Here is a 12,492-nt window from a genome sequence, read left to right as displayed (position 1 = left end):
CGAGCGGGATCTACCGCTCGTCCTTCAACATGAACCGAGAGGGATTTACCGCTCGGTCTTCGACCTAGGAGTGCTTCCCAGGGAACGGGCTTTACCGTTCGGCTTTGAGAGGGTTTTACCTCTGTTTTGAGCTAGGATTGTTTCCTAGTGAACGGGATTTACCGTTCGTCTTTGAGAGGGCTTTACCTCTCTCCCGAGGGGGATTTACCGCTCGGTCTTCGACCTAGGAGTGCTTCCTTGGGAACGGGCTTTACCGTTCGGCTTTGAGAGGGTTTTACCTCTGTTTTGAGCTAGGATTGTTTCCTAGTGAACGGGATTTACCGTTCGTCTTTGAGAGGGTTTTACCTCTGCTTTGAGCTAGGAGTGCTTCCTAGTGGACGGGCTTTACCGTTCGTCTTTGAGAGGGCTTTACCTCTCTCCCGAGAGGGATTTACCGCTCGGTCTTGGACTTGATCGTTAATTATGAACTTTGCTGACAAAATTGGCAATCAGTGCTTGCAATAGGAGACTTCCCCTTCGTTAATTGAATTCCATGATACTTTAAGCATGAAGTTCGTTTATGACTAGATCTTAGTCTGCACTTGAATAGTTGATGGCGTGGATTTCGATATATATTTGTTCAAGATGTTCATTGCTGAAATCCTCATGATGATATATATTATGGTATATAACCGTATAATAAATGATTCGGTTACCAGATATTATGAATTGCACCGAATAAATAACATAGATAATAAACAAGGTATCAAAACCGTTTCGAGATTTTATAATATTGTTGTTGATAGTTATCTCTAACACAATAATTTATTTGACTATTTGAATCATGCCAGAAAATGTTTCGGTTATAATAATTAGATAACTATATTTATAGTTATGTACTATATTATATATCATATATCATATAATATATTATGGATTATACTATATATTTAACATAAAAATAGTTGTTATAATATCTATTATCAATTAGATATTTTATGAAATATTCATATTTCAAAAAATACTTATCTTGTGGATGACGTCTCACGTAGAGATGATGATTCACGTAGAGTGCTTCATAGGGAACGGGCTTTACCGTTCAGCTTTGTTGTTCCTCCATGCTCCTCGTGGTCGCCGTTGGGTTTGCCGCTCGGCCCCACGGTGGGCGCCAAAATGTTTCGGTAGATACTTTTAGGGACCGAGAGACTAACCTGCTGACGCGTCTGGGCCGCTCGCTCGCTTCCAAACTCCTCCTGTTGGCCGATCGGTGTTGGCGCAAACCGATCGGTCTCCTTCTTGACGAGGGGGATGTACCTGCAAAAGGTACTCCGACGCCCAAGTTAGGCGTGTGATTTGAAGAGCCTCGGCTCTTGGTTGAATATTTAGTGAATGGTTATCACTATTGAGTATTTGAGAGTCATGTAGGGTAAGTGGAACGTACCTGGCTTTTGGCCCTGGCTTTGTATTTATAATTTACCTCATGGATCCTGAGCTGATATAAGCCCAATAAAATATAAACAGAATAAGATATAAACAGATTACCTGAATATCCGGTTGGTTGTTTGTAACCACTCGGTTAATATTTTATACTATACAACTTTGAAGACGATAATTGTATTTCTTGAAAACTCTTGTGCACAAGAAAATCTTTATGAAGAGACGTGGAAACTAATTTATTGTTTAAATACTTTTTATGAATAAATCAATTATAGTGGGCATAAAATATAAAATTTATTCTCTCAATTGTTTTCTTATTTACTTTGAACTATTTCTTAAGAGATAATTACATCATATCTTAGAGGACTATCATTTAAAGTCATATTCATTTTTCTTTATTATAATTTTTGCTTTAATTATTCTTTCAGTAACCTAAACGTCGAAATTTGATTTTAGAGGGGACATTATTTGTTGCTCATTCGTACTTAATTCAAAGCACTTTAACCTCAACAAAATCTAAAACTTGAACTACTCAAAGATTCCACCTCATGAAATACGTGATAATATATAATCAAATTATAATAAAAACATTTTTCATCTAAAATAAAAAAATCTTTTCTCTATTTTAAATGATTTATTAAGTTGAATATTCAATTTTTATTCACTATAAGAACAATTTCTATATCAAGATTATGGATAGTGGGGTTTCAAAAAAAACATTTTTCAAACACATAAATAAATAAGTTCTCACCATTTTCTAAATAATTTATCAAGAAGATCATTCATTTTTTTAATTAAATATGGAGTGTTTCCTATACTAGCACTCTTCTCACATGTGAATGAAATCACACATTTGTAGTATCTTGTGTAATTTTTCTATTTGAGCATGTTTCCCAAATCATGTAGATATAATCACATCCTTATGGTTGAACATTTGGTATAATTTTGTGTATGAATGACATTCATGTAAATGGAATCAGACCTTTCTAATGAGTACAAATTTCTATATGAACGCTCCTCCCACACGGATATATAGTCACATCATATGGTCTACTGTCTAGTGCAATTTTTTTATAGTGTCTCCAACACTAACGTATACGTAAACGCATCTCAAAGGTTGAACCTTTGGTGAAATTTCGATGATGAGCGTGTCTCTTACATTAATATGAACTCAACCATTGCTTAACTTTTGGTGCAATTATGCGAACGCATCATCCATAGCCCTTTGGATACAGTCACACCATATGGTTGAATTTTAGGTGTAATTTTATCTATTCATGCCTCCCGCACCTAAGTGGGTACAACCGCACACAAGTTATTTTAGAATGAAGGTGAGTTAGACAAAAAAAAATTGTAAAAATTTAACTACACAAGTCATGAATATTCTTCCTATTAAACTTTCCTTATGGAATAAATTTATATTATTTCATATATGTTGGTGTTTATATGTATATGTAATATGTAATACCTATAAATGGTGAAACACAAAAACTTCTACTCATATACATGATAAACGTGAAAAAAGTGGAATCTATGACGACTTATTATGAATTCGTAGTAAGTCGACTCATGACATTTTGTTAATAAAAGTAATTGTTATTATGATTGATAAAAGGAGATATATGATAATAAGTTGTCTGGTAAAATTTTCGTAATAAAAATAACATTGATTTTCAAGGATAAAATGAGACTTGTCATAATAATTGAAAAGGGAAAACTTAATATGACAGGTGTTGCAAATCCGTCATAGTAAGTTGAACGTGGTGGCATAATTAAAATTATGTTCAAAACTTATTATGACAAGTTTAGGAAGACATACTATGACTGTTAGTTCATCATCTGTCATAGTATGTCTAAATCCCTAATTTGTCTATTGTTTCAGAATCCATGAATCATTTTCACAAAGTCCTCATGCATAGTCTCGCAGGTTGTTGCCTCCCCACATCATCAAACGTAAGACCTCGTTGCTTCCTTATGCCTTCGATGGAAGCCGTCGTCATTTCCTAAAGTTGTCGTCTCCCACAACTGTTGACATAATGATCTTTGCGCTCTCTATTGCCCACATATCTCTCCCACACTCAACCTCATTTTTTGACCATTGGAGCTAAACCAAACATCTCGAGCGAGACTAAAAGGTGGGCTCAACAACGACAAGAACACTTTCCAAATCAGAAACCCTAAGGGATTGAACTTAGTCTTCCAATCAGATCTCCTGCCAAAGGCTTCACTATCACGATTGAGTTAGTCGTTGTTGGAACCTCTGTCACATCTCTGATAGCCAAACATTGTCGTGCCTCTTGGAGCCACTATTTTCCCCGTTGTCGCCATTAGCGATATCGACAACGTCATTAGCATGAACGAGGAACGCATGAGTTCTCCTCTTATCCCCGGCTCACCTCCCTTCCATGGTTCATCAACTACTGCTCATCTTATGGATAGCCAGATGCACCGTTGGCACCGTTCATGGGCCAATTGTAAAAGTGTCATCAACTTCTGTGATGGCTTATCCTCTTTTGTTTACCCTCTCGTGCATAACTAAATTGTGTTACCCAAGGCCACCAGTTCACCTCAGGCTTTGTTCCAAACTCTGACTCGCTGACGACATCACGATTGAAACGTTACCAGAAATACCTTGGCTTCATTATGCTTCCTTGCATTATGATTTTTCTATTCTTTCCTTTTCTTTGTTTGCAAGGATTTTAGTTTTTCTAATTTTATGATGTTGTGAAATGAGTTTTTAGTATTGTGATGATGAGTATCAAAAGGGGAGGAATATTCAAAATGGTGATGGCCAAACAGATGAAGGGGAGCTTCTCGGGTGAAGGTGTTCAGAGGTGATTGTAAGTTAAGAGGGAGATTGGAATGACTCTAGGTGTGGTCTTTGCATCGGTTTGGGTGTTGGATGAAGATGAAAAATGGACGGATATAAAACTTTTGGAAGAGATGGAAATGAGGTAATAAGTGGTAGTTTTATGTTGTTGATGAAGGAGGCTTAAACTGCTTATGCAAACATGTTGAAATATGGGGTGCTCTAATGGTGAATGATGAGGTAAATGGAGCTTTGTGTAGTGTTGATTATTCATTGATTGTTTTATTTTGATGATTACGTTTTGTTTTTTTATATTTAATTGCATATTATGCAAGATCATACTAATGTTGAGGAACATAAGAAATTACATTTGTGGAATCATTGAAACAAAGACTAATTACCTAAAAACTTCAATTCTTTTAGTTACATTGCCTGTGATATAAACATAGAAAGATTAGATTAAAGAATCTTAAATATTAGGTAATTAAACAATATATGGTGAAAAGTTTTCTCATTCCTTTTCATGTCTGAACCTACTTATTATTACTACTTTTAGTTGTGGAATAACCTTTGCCAACATTTGCTTTTAAATGGTTTATTAGGTTGCATGTGCTTATTTGCTTTTACAAATTCAAGGTTTCGTTTGGGCACTCTGTATCTAAGGGGTGGTTTGCATTGGACAAAGGGTCATGCTAACAAAGTAAATGATAACATTTTGGACTGGCTTCAGTTGATGTTTGGTTTCTAAGTAGTGACTGAACTGATTTATGTCTATCATTTGGTGTTTAATTTGTTATATATCACTTAAAGGTTATCTTTCTTGTCTTTGTGTAGAAGGACAATGTGAAAAATCAAAGAGAGCACTTGATTCTTTTGCTTGCGAATGTACATATATGAGAACTTCCAAAACTTGATCAACAACCTAAGGTTTGATTTTATCTATTATTATGGCTTTTGGCTTTATTATATGATATGAACATACTTTTCCCCATTTTTTTTACATACTTATTTTGGATGATCGTGCTTTAAATGAAATGATGAAGAAACTCTTCATAAACTAGAAAAAATGGTGCAAGAATTTTGGGTTGCAAAAGTAGCCTCTGGTGAGATTTTCATTTCTCAATTGGTAGTTACTTCAAATGCTAGTTTATTTGAGTGTCAAATTGAAATTTTTGGTCTTATAAGTACCTAATTTGCGTAAATATCAATCGTTCAAATATCAGGTGTATTGGCATTGTTAGAATGATCACATTGAATGTATTGTGAATTACATTATTGTTTAACTTCATTTTGCTTTTTTTGTAGATACTTAATGATTCATCCTCATTGGAAGGTAGAGAGATGGAAGAAATTAGAAGCAAGTGGGCTTCCTTTCTTGTTTTAGTGATAACTTGTAAATATCTTAGGTTTATAGTACTTTACAATCTTTTTGAGAGTATTTGTATAAGTTATAAAGGTTGTAGGTTTATGTATATACAATTTCATGTTTTAAAGTTTGATGGACAACTTAATGTTTGAATTGATTTGATTAGGAATTATTTGGTTTAGTGATATGAATATTTTGGGATTTGTAGGTAAATTAAATGGACAAAAAAAATGGTAAAGCGAAATGAATTTGAAAAAACGAAAGTCTCACTTACTATGACAGGTCTCCAAATACTTGTCATAGTAATTTAGACTTACTATGATAGCACTACTGCAGCGAAAGGAAAAAACAACGATTATTGTTTACAATTGACAACAGTTTTAAAACCGGGGTATATTCAGGCGAGGTAAAAAAGGGTGCGTTTTTGGCTTCGATTAGGAATCAAGGTAAAAAAGGGTGGGTTTCTGCTTTTGTCAGACCGGCATAGTGGAATGGTTAAAGCGTTCAACAAACCAAGAGGAGGGTGAATTTGTTTCTTATCACAAATCGTTCTTTTAATAATTTTATCACGTAAATATAAATTCCTTAAAACAATTTAAACAAATTAAAAGAGTAAGGAAGAGAGAAAATTGTACAGGTAATTTTTATCCTGGTTCGGATCATAGAGATCCTACATCTAGTTGTTAATCTCAACTAAGAATTAACACTTCACTAGCACAAAGCAACAAATTGTTACAATCACAAAAAAAAATGAACAAGTTGAAGGTTAGAACACTTCTCTTGTTACCCCCAAGAGATATAAGTCACTTCCCCTATAACCCAGAAGGGATGAACACCTCCTTCGAATGCTTCACGAAGGATGACCACCTACTTTGAATCTTCAAAAAGATGATAGGCTTTCAACACAACAACAACAACAACACTCAATCACACTCCCTGTGAAAGTTTTCGCTCTATGCCAACACATCAAGTTCTCAAAGCCACAACACAAGGGTTCAGCAAACCCTAGAACACTTATCATCACAACCTATAGATAAGAATTTTGAAAATACACTTTTTGTATGTTCGTATTTTTGTATTTCAAAATGAGAGTCACAATCTAATTTATAGAGTTCTCAATCAAGGATACCTCCAAATAATCACCCTAGCAGCCCTTCAGACTCTCCTCTAAGTGAATTTCACCTCCAAAGAACCAAATACCCATAACCCTCGTGCTTTAGGTTTAAATAGAACAACTTTGCAACAAACCCCTAACCGCCAACACTCAGCGCCCTAAGTAGTGGCAATCAGGCGATTTGCGCTTCATGCTGCTGGCGCTTAGCGCCCCTTAGAGGACAAGCAGGCGATCTGCGTTAGGTGCTTCTGGCGCTCAGCGCCCCTTATAGGGCAAGCAAGCGCCCATTTGTGACCAATGGTGCTAAGGGCCCCAGAAAAGGGCAACCAAGTGCCCTGCACCTTCTTTAACCTTCTTTTCTGGTGCTTTTGATGTCCCTCCTAGGTTTCAACTCCTTGATACTTTTACTCCTCTTCCAAAACATACCCATAACCTACAAAATTGAGGGAATTTAGTGATAAAATCATTAAGTATAACCTTTATTAACTTATTCACAAAATTAAATTAAAAACAAGAGTTTAAGCAAGTTTATAGGTCAAAGAGAGTTGATTTAATATCAAAATTGCATCACAGATAACGGTAATTCAACCGTTATCAGGCACGAATAATGATCATTATTCAATGCATTATACATAGTAACCACACTCATATGAGTCGGTTTATCTATTACACTACAATATATCATCATAATTATAAATTGTTGATAACGGTTGAAAAACCGTTATTTTTATACTTAATTTGGATATTAAAAACACCCTTTATGACTTAGAAACTAGCTTGAAATCATGTTTTTGCCTAAGTTAAGAGAATAAGAGAGTTTGAAGGCATTTTATGCTTAGTTTTCCTTGTTTTGGCAGGAGTTTAGAGGAATTGGATGAAAGAAGTTGAAGTAGCAAGGAGTTGGACTCAGGAAAGGAAGAAAAAGTGCACAAAAGAAGAATCGCAGCCACCGCTCAACGCCATTTTCATCGTTGAGCGCCATGCTTGATATTGAATACATTGTCTCACGCTTAAGCGCCATCGCTGAACGTCATTCTGAGTGTCGCACTTACCGATGAGCACAATTCTACCATTGAGCGTTGTCTTCTTGGGCTTGGGCCAATTTTCTGTACTTTTAATAAACTATATAAGGGTTTAGTCGACCTAGGGTTGATATCTTTGGACAGAAAGAGGCGAAATCACACTCCTTTCAACTTTTAGGGTTCTATCATTCATTCTTTTCATTATTTCCATCTAGTTTCACCATGTCTATGGTGAACTAAACCTTCATTGTTGGGGAAACGATGTAATCCTTTGAAACTCTCATGTATTGAATTTATTCTTGATTTTATATGCTTTACTTCATTAATTGTTAGGGTTTTTCCTCTATACTCTATGCATGCTTTGTTTAATTCATTCAATTGCATGATCATTGATGTTATCAATATGGACACATATAGGTAAATCTAGAACTCGGGAAATTCTCCCGAAAGCAATATTACCTAGACATAGGAATAGGAGGATCGGTTGCCTTTAAGCTTCTATGCGAATGTAAAATGCATGATTAATTGCTAGGGAGACAAGACATTGTGAACTAGTAATTAGGATTAGGCTTTCTTCACCTAGACATCGGGTTTAAGGTAAATTAGAAAGTGACATTAACATTAATGAAGAAGATGAATTCATAAATACATGAGAGTGGATAGGATAAGTCGTAAACCTCAACAACATCATCATTCTATATTTTACAACAATCACTTTTGCTCTTTCAATCCAATTGATCAACACTTGCATTCATGTTTATTTTCCGCAATCTAAACACGGTGATTTCGTTTACAAGTCTAATTTAATCAAGAAATCACATAATTGTTTAGTGTCGTGAGTCTCTTGGAAAACGATACTTGGTACACTTGTCGAAGTGTTAACAATTGTTAATGAAGATCGTTATAATAAAACAATTATAAGAAAGTGTGGACCAAAATACCAAACCTTGAAGGCCAACCATGCAAGCTTTTTAGTCGTAGTAGTTGATTTCCCTAAGAACATCATATGTTGTACAATTGAACTATGAAAAAAATGGCTTTAGGACACTTATATAATAAAGAAAGTTTAAACATTGAGGTTCTTACCAATATACTACTTGTCTGAGATGTTTGGGAGGAGACTTGTGTAATGAGCAAAACCAGACAGCAATGTTATCTGGTATGAAAATCACAAGTAGTTGTCAATGGTGCTTGAAATTGAGAATAACTTAATTATTATATATTAAAATCACATATTGAACTTTCAAGTTAACAAACATAACTTACCCAGTTATAAAAGGCACAAAAAAATAACGCATTCCCCCTTACAAAGGAGCTGGTCACATATGTTTGGATGTCATCAAATTTATTGTCTTCGTGAATGAGTTGCGGGTCAATGAACCCATATACTGTTACGTAAACCAAACATATACCTGAAATAAAAAAATTGACTTGATATAAGTAACTTGATAAATTAATTTTATATAAATAATTGATCATAGACTTACACCATCCATAACTGAATTAGGGTAATATTCAACTCTTCTTTCCCTAGTGCAAGCTCCAAGACATCTTGCCTATGCGAGTAATGGGATCTCAGAGTCTCTCCCAAATATAGTAGAATCCCATGGAATCGTCATCAGCTTATCTACAATGGTGGCAGAAAGTTGGTGTAATGCACCAAGAGTGTCGTCCTTAGATAAATGAATCTTCTTGGGTGTAGGACTTTCCTCTCCACACATATGCTATTACATGCAAAAATATTTAAGTTTGGACATCAATAACATGTAAAGTCTAAAATTGAGTTGTGTAAAGTAGAAGTCCACAACGGGGGGGCCAGAAATAAAACCAACAAACTGTCTAGGCCAGGACAATCTAAAACTATCGCATTTGTTGGCACAAGAACTATCACATCAGCTATGACAATCTCGTCTACCATGACCTTAACCTCATCATTTGAAAGCTTCATACCATGAACTACAGTGAGTGTCTCAAAAAAATGTTCCCTGAGCCACTAACATCGTCCAGGTATCGTCTAAAACATATAGCTGACATGGACGAGTGTCGTCCATGTCGTCCCCTAAGACACCTGGAGCTAAACAACTACCTCTACCGCTTCTACTTGTCAGAGTCAATGTTAGATTATACAATTATTGCTGAAACTGACACATAACCCTTTCAGCCACTTTTCAAGTGACTTCATCACACAATTGTATCCTAATCTTCTTCGTGATCTCCTACTTCAGCCTTTCTTCATACTCTTAACTATGTGTGTATGAACTGTGACGCAAGGAGCCCCCAAAATAATGCCTAATGCCTATGTCGGATCCAACAACACACACTCGTCCAGGGTGCTTAGGTCATCCAATTGCAGTAACAAGAATATCATGATGACCTTCTGGAGTGAATTGACCTTGGAGCTCTACTCAACCAAGGAGTCATATAACATAACAAAACATCATTTTTATTTTGAAAGGTCTATTGAATTTATATAATGAAAATATTATTATTATAGGAAAAGTGATATCTTACAATTTTTTCTGATATTTCTCATGCACTTTCAGAAGTGTTGGAGCCCGATGATCGTAGATGGGCTAACTTCCACTTCTCATACCAAGATGGTGGTGAAAGCGGTTGGGGACTACCACCCTTAGAAAGTGGGGGCCTACCTTCTGACTTTTTCTTGATGATTTTTTCTTCAAGCTTCCTATACCTACCTTGTTTCCTGTCACATAATTAGTTCTTATAATATAAAATTGTCAATGAGGAATTGAATGATTTCAACTAAACTAACCTGGCATGCCTCGGATGTACGAATATCAATAAATTGACGCCAAGTCTCTTTGTTAGTTGCCTTATATTTGGCACATGGAGACTTTTTTTTTGCTCCGAAGATATATCTAGAACTCAATTTGGTCCTAAAACCCCAAAAATTTTCAATGGTAGACAATAAACACTTATTTTTAAGTGTCACAACATTTGGAATGTTAAATGTCATATGCAAAAAAGAAAATAACGTTGTATCAATACAAAATCATCAATATAATCAAACTATAAGTGGAAAGATATTAATTAACTTACCAATAGATCATGCCATATTATGTTTCAATCAACTTTGGACACATGATCGAAAGATAGAGTAAGGATAGATATTTTGTCACGTGCCAAATATTTCAACCTCATCAACCCACAACAACTTCAAGTCTTCAACTATTGGGTTTTGATAAACATTTATGTCATTTTTAGGCTGCTTTAGCCTAGATATCATCATAGACAACATCATGTATTTTCTCTTCAAGAACAATATAGGAGATAACTTGCAAATTATCAATATAAGGGACAACAATTATGATTGGTACTTAAATTACCAAATGGGTTCATTCCATGAGTATCTAAAGCAAGTAATTGAGGTCGTACTCGAATCAAATTAATGTGAAAATAAAGTGCAGTATACTAGGAGAATTGAACCCTAGGTCGTATCTCAAGGACCAAATGTGGTTCAGGAATTAGATTGACCATGTAGTGGGGGGTTTTATGGACAGTTTTGTGACTAGAATTAACAAACCAAAACACGAAGTTCACAATATTCAAAGACAGGTTGGTTCTTAGCTTAGTTACAAGGCTTCAAATCATTGATTATCAATAAATTAAACATTGCTCTTACATTATTCCAACATCAATCAATCAACTAAGCGAAGATTAATTAGGTTGTCTTAAATTCGAATTAAGCAAACGAATTGCACATGATTAATTGGTTTTGCACATTATGGATTAATTAACTAAGTGAGAACTAAACCCAATCAGACCACTAAGCGTGTTCTAATTGCAAGTGTAAAACTGATTCAGCATGGTGCAAAGCAAGGCAGTTACATCAACGTCAGAAGCCTCATGGAACCATTGAAACCTCGCTAATACCAACCAAAACAGATTTAAGCTTCCATTAAAACAACTTGCAAATAGCAAAACAAAATTCGAATCATTGAACAACAACCAATGCAGAAAATGAAACTAAAACCCAATGCTGGAATGAAAACCTAAAACGAGATTAAATGCATAATCAAACAACTCGTAGAAAAACGCAAATTCAGATTGAAGAACCCAACAGAACACAAAAACGCAAGCTCAAAAGTTGAAGCAAAAACCGAAAATGGCGAAATAGAATGCACTCATGAACAAAAGTGAAAAGGAAGAACAATGGTAATAAAGAAGATGAAATTAAAGGACAAAAACAAATGCAGAAACAAATTCAACTATCAATTCAATGAAAAAGAGTCATTACAATGAAAGAAAACACAAACCTAATGAGAGCTCTCCAAGAAACTCAAAAACGTGAAAATGTAGAATGAGGGAGAGCATGTGTGTCTTTTGGGGTCTGCCCCCTTTTTTGCACACAACCTTGTGTCAGAATTGTCATGGGCCTAATCCTAAATGGCCAAAAATGGCCTAAAAATTAAATCTGCCCAAATATACCTAAAAAACGAAATTACACTTTAATTTAAAGTACAAAATTATTGATATAATTTATTGAACATATAATTTTTTTTAAAATTATTGAACATATAATTTTTAAACAACATATCTAAAATTTCACAAAAATTTTGGCAGCATTTTGCATTGGTCTTCAAGTTACACGTAAGGAAAGTGATTATAAACCACAATCAAATATGCACCCAAAGATCAAATACAAAACAATTAAAAATATTCATGAAATTTAAGACATGCATAATAAAATTTATATGTAAAAAACTACAAATACTTCTAAATTATTATTACCATCTCAACTTAT

Source organism: Vigna umbellata, chromosome 11 (genome assembly GCF_029865625.1).
Source record: "Vigna umbellata cultivar VRB3 chromosome 11, Vumbellata_1.0, whole genome shotgun sequence".
Lineage (NCBI taxonomy): Eukaryota > Viridiplantae > Streptophyta > Magnoliopsida > Fabales > Fabaceae > Vigna > Vigna umbellata.
The sequence above is the reverse complement of the archived record's forward strand: the minus strand, read 5'-3'. Positions refer to the sequence as shown.